Source organism: Carya illinoinensis, chromosome 4 (genome assembly GCF_018687715.1).
Source record: "Carya illinoinensis cultivar Pawnee chromosome 4, C.illinoinensisPawnee_v1, whole genome shotgun sequence".
Lineage (NCBI taxonomy): Eukaryota > Viridiplantae > Streptophyta > Magnoliopsida > Fagales > Juglandaceae > Carya > Carya illinoinensis.
Genome location: NC_056755.1, coordinates 31,093,045 through 31,098,960, shown reverse-complemented (window position 1 = coordinate 31,098,960; position 5,916 = coordinate 31,093,045). Strand labels below are relative to the sequence as shown.

The 5,916-nt window shown below is 40.3% G+C and overlaps 1 pseudogene; it reads left to right on the top strand.

Annotated features, from left to right (window-relative positions):
* Positions 1-1,294: 1,294 nt before the first annotated feature.
* Positions 1,295-5,485, top strand: LOC122306406 (annotated as a pseudogene).
* Positions 5,486-5,916: the final 431 nt, after the last annotated feature.

The window sequence follows — 5,916 nt, the reverse complement described above, 5'->3', positions numbered from 1 at the left end:
TAATCAATATCTCAACACTTATGGGAGGTAATTTAATTTCCGACCTCACATCTTAAAGAACACATGTCCATATTTAATATTTATCATAAAAACAAGTTGGAGAGGGATTGTATGCCACACTGTAATTAGGAGCGGATAAGGATCATAATTATAATGCATCTCCACACCTACTACTACTAATAATAATAATTAATTTATATATATTTTTATTTACAAGCCGGATGGAGGATAGACCCTCCTCACCATTAACCATATGATATGATTTGTAAGAGAAGTTTAAGAATTAAATTTCTTACAAATCAAGTCTTGCCATATGAACAGTATGGATGATTTATCCCATGACTTGTGAATAAAAAAACTCTTTATGAAATTTATCAATATGAGTACTTATTTGTTACTTCTTGAGTTGTGGGTCTCCACATGTTTTTCATTTTTGAAATGGTAAGTATGAATGTAGAATTAGAAACTGTGAGTACTTCACACAACTTGCATGTTTTTTAATTGAATTTTCCTTCGTAGCCATAATCTAACATTTTTTTTTTCGTTTACAACCCAAATTATCAAAATTTTAAGTAAATTACTTATATATATATATATATATATTAATTTGTGCATTCGATTAAAATTTGACCTTTAAGATTGTGTGGTGTGATAAGCTTTTCATTTATATGAATGTTTTGATCCTACTGATGATAGAAATTGAAAAATATAAATAATTTAAGACAAAATAAATTGGGATTTTCTGATAATCCTGAATTTCAAGGAATAAATAGATAATAGTTTTTGGACAAAAAGTATAGTGTGCACGAGAAATGCTACATATAGTCGTGGAGTGTGCAAACACCGTACAGTTGCTTTGAAAAGAAGTAAAGTTTACTATTAAAAAAATAATTTCTTTTTATATGGATTCAATATTTATTCATTTTTTTAAAATGATTATACGATACTTATATACTCACGATTGTAACTATTATTTTTCAGTATACACTACACAGTCAAATTGAAAGGTCACCCAAACAAAAGGAAAAGAGCAAAAGGCCCAAATGTTCTGGTCCAACAAGCGGCAAATAGCCCGTTAAAATGTGGATGCGAGAGGTTCAAAGCCCAACACAAAGGGGCCCGAGTCTAGTGACATTGATGGGTTTCTTTTTTTTCAAGAGGGACATGAGGGAGGCTGTCTATTGGTCTTCCATGGCTGCCAAGGTGGTGGCTACTGATAGACCTAGAGGCCATAGTCATACTCCTAGTGCTCACTCGTAGTTCTAAATTTTCAACAACATAACTGCGCCCCCACATGACGATCACCCCCACATTCGGCTCTAAGCGCCACCAATCGCTGGTCCTTTGATTGTCAATCCTCTCCAGGTTTCTCCTTTTAGCTCTCACCATCGTCTGGCGCACACTCCTCACCCCCTACTACACCTCCGCCCCACTCAACCATTCCTACCTATCCCACCACTACGATCCCCCACCGATTCTATTCCCCTCTGTGGCCTCCGCCGTCGAACACGCCGTCATGTGGGACTCCATTTACTTCCTCCGCATCGCCCACTGTGGCTACGAGTACGAACAGTCCTACGCCTTCCTTCCTCTCCTCCCCCTCACAATGTCCTTCCTCTCTTGCACGAGTTTGTGCTGTTCATTTCCTTCATTTTACTTCGACTTCTTTTCCCCTTTGATTTCGAAGATAATGATCTTATTTTATCATCATTTTAAAAAAAATAAGTTTTTTTTTTCATTATTTGCGCTGTTGGTACCTTTAATCGGATACAGAGCGGTGTTGGTGCTGTCAGGCTATGTGATCTATAACATCACGTTTGTCTTCGCGGCGATATACTTTTACAAGTGAGTTTCATTTACTTACATTTTTTTTCCTTGGAAGCGTTTCTTCTTCTTCTTCTTTTTCCTCGTATAAGAATTTCATTTTTTGTCATATATATATATATATGAATTGTAGTTCAAATTTCTCCGTTTGATTTTTCTGTGTATAGGTTGATGTATAATTCATTGGATTATTAGGATATACAATTGCTTAGACTCAAATTAGGTACTCTGCCCATGCAAGTCTACTACATGCATGGTTTCTTCACATTATATCTTTTTTTTTCCCTCCTCTGATTGCTTGTTGTTTTTCTTGTTCTCTTTCCATGCTTACAGGCTTTAAGTTATTATTTTGAAGGATTCTAACTCAACATTGTGGGCTTCCATCTTCTTCTGCTTCAATCCAGCATCGGTATTTTATTCGGTGATGTAATGTTCTGGCCCACTATATTGAAGTCAGATGTTTGAAATAAATGATGAATCTAAGTGTAGTTGTTATTCTTGCTCCTGTTATGATAGATATTCAGAGAGTCTAACCCCAAGGGGTTGGCCCAAGTGGTGAAGGCCTTGGTCTTGGGGTTTCACTCCCTTCAAGGTCCAAGGTTCAACACCTCATGGGTGCAAACAATCATTTGGGGCCACACCCCCTAGTGAAAAGCCAGCAATTTAACCAGTTCGTGTAGGGAAACTTCCGAGGTTGCGGTCAAAGGGCCCTACCTTGTAGAGGTTCTCCAACATTAAAAAAAACAAAAAAAAATATTCAGAGAGTCTGTATGCCCTGTTTTCTATTGGAGGGATATACCACTTGGTCACAGGTGGAAGTAGTGTTGCTATTCTTCCGCTTGCTCTCTCTACTTGTGCCAGGTCTAACAGAGTGCTTAATGCGGGCTATTTTTGTTTTCAGATGCTACATCGAGCTTATGATGCTGTATTTGTCAAAAAACATGCTTATGTGATATACTTGTTATGCCTCTGGCATGTTCAAAAATCACACAAGACGATAGAGAGACAATATTTAAGTGGTTCGGCAACTTGCCTACGTCCACTGAAGTGGAAACTCTGTATTTTCAATATGTTTGTACAAAATTACAAACACTCATAAACAAGCTCTCTATCTCTCAAAATGCCCTCTGTTCTGGATTTTCCCAGAACCTATATTTCTCCCTCAGCCCTGCCTTGATCTCTCCCCACAGTGAGGATGAATTTAATTTTTAACAAATGATCTCCTTTTATTGGAGAAGCCATGGGGGACAAACCACCCACACTTCTTGACCAAGAGGAGACTTCTTTCGGTGTAGAAATATTGGTCAATATTTGCTGCTTGAAACTTTTGGTGGGTGGGTGGCTGGCTGCAAGTTCAAATGGCATTTCTCACTTGGGGGTTTCCAACAATCACCCCCTCCACCCAAGTGTGCCATACTAGAATGCTACAAACGGTTGCATCCTTCAAATGATTGCACTCCATCATTGGAATGCTTGTTAGCCATGAGAGATTTTCGCTATCAAATACATCTGCAGGTACGTCTTCAAATGGATGTCCAGATACCTCTCCAAATGCATATTCAAATGCATCAGCATCATCTACATCCACGGAGCTTGCAAGGGATTTTCTTCAGAGGAGATTTACAGGTGCTTTACTGGATAATCTCAACTCTCTAGGATTCTTCTTTCACTCGAGTCCATGAGTCCGCACTCATGTACACCTTGAGCAAACTGAGTTTTGCTCGAGCCACAACCGAGCAAACAATCTACCTGGTGCCTTTATAGCTTTCAAAACCAGGCTCCATAATCCTACAATCACATTAATCTCCAACTTGGAGACTGGTTCTCAATATGCTAGCCTCTATCTCCAGCATGATCCCTTATCATCTCTACAATTTTACAGCTCATGTTTTCAAGTTAGAAGACTAACTAAAGTGATGCATAACTTTAGTTCATCACGTACGATGTGCTTAATCAACACATCTATATAGGGCAACACATCTCCCATTGCACTGGGAATCAATGGTCTCGCACAGACCTTGACACATATCAGAGAACCAGTTGCTGAGGTCTCCATCTCTGACCTGGGCCACTGACTCCTCATCCTACTGCTAACATATCCTATCTTCAGTTAATGTGCCCATCTTGTGTGCAGTCTCTGCTAACTTCGACTTGCATAATCTCCATTCTTGTAAGATTTTTCTTCATATCGTAGTTCACTACCTTCATTCAGCAGGATATAGTTTAAGGTAGTAATCACCATGGAGGTCTAATCGTCTTGGCAGTCATGCAATCATTAACTTTAGGTGTAGATATCCCTGGAACATCTAACGTTTTGTTCCCATCTCTCACACATTTGCTTCATGTCGTGGTCTAGGGAGATTTCTTCAGGTTTAGATGAGGAAAAGTAAAACTGAGTTCCTTTAACTTCCTTATCTTATTCACATGACCATTACCACGAGCCAAGACCAATGAATCATTTGTGACCTTCCACGCCCTTTTGAGAAAACACACTTGAATGACTATTATCTTCAAGCTATCTGTAACAGCATTGTGCACTGCAAGAAATACGACGTCATGTATTTCTTCAGTCACCATATTCACAACATCATTCTCAGTTTTCTCCTGATTTTAGCAGTCTCTTCTGGCCTGTCTTGTCACAATTTTTAGCGAGTCATCTGTTATCCAGATCTTGACTTGCCTCTGCCCTTATTTATGGACTTTGACTAATCCAAGCTTCTGCCCTAATTATCAACATTTAGGACCAACAAACTCGAGATCTTGCTAGAATCTCTCCTGCGCACCTCCTCATTTAGGATAATATCTCTTACATTAAGAAACTTCAATTTCGACTTCTTTACAAAATTACTCAAAGCCATTCTCATGACCTCCCAACTTTTTGACCACAACGCCAAATACTATTGGGCAACAATAGTACTTTCTGTCTTTTTTGAAGTTGAACTGTTTCTTTATCTGCACTTTGTTATTTGCAACTGGCTTTTCAAAGAAAGCCACAATGAGATCCGTTGCGGTTCTCCTCTTAAAAATATTATGCTTCATGAATTGTATCACTGCCAAAACATGCTGATATAACAAGTTAATTAGCATCTTCCAATGATCTGAATTTGGTCCTCAAACTTCACGATCCCAACTGGCTTAAATCAAACCCAAAAGAACTGAGTCTAGCAACATTAGACTCCAACTAGCTGACATCAAGCCCAAAACCAATGAGTCTAGCACGACTCCAACTGGCTGAGATCAAGCCCAAAACCACAAAGACGAGTGATGGATTGCCTACCTTAACAGAGAAGTGAGAACCTCTCTTGAACCTTCAAGCACGTGGCTGCTCTCAATGAAAGCACCAAATTGGTGATAAGGTCCTCGGTCGAGATCCTAGACACCAAGTTGCCGCGCCCCTTCTTGCTCCTTGATGACCGATGTGAACTGCCACTTGCTTGACTGTGATGGTTATGGGTGGTGTTGGCTGAGTTCGTATGATTGTTCAATGGCTGATGGTGGGTGTGATTCTAGTGACTGGGCATGCATGCCTGCATGTGCAGTAGCTGAATGGGCTAAAACGGTTGTGAGTGGGATCAGGCGGTTAAGTTGCTGGCTGACCAAGTTAGGCACACGTGGCTCCTGTTGGTGGGTTTACCAAGTTAGGCACACAGGTGTCTCCTGATGGTGTCTTACCAAGTCAAGCACAGGTGTCGCTTGCTTGGGGGCTGACCAAGTCACACACAGGTGTCTTCTAATGATGAAGCACACGTGGCTAAGGTTGGTTTCAGTAGGTTGGCTGAGTGGGTGATTGCTGAGCAGTTTAAGGGATGGTTGATTACTCCCTATAAAGTAGGGGAGCAGTTATGGCTAGACAGGTGGCAAGGGCTGGGCGTGTGGCTTGGCTGGTGGGTGGTAACTATCAGCTTGTCCCTGACCTTTCTCTAGATTTGACCAGGGTGGCCTGGTGCAGACCATATACCCTCCAATGGTAACTCGTGGATGCCTTACGCGATGCCCCACTCGGACAGTTCAAAATGATCAACAAGCAAATGCGAATGTGATGCAATAGACACAATCCAAAATGCTGAAATACCTCAACAATGCATTAATCAA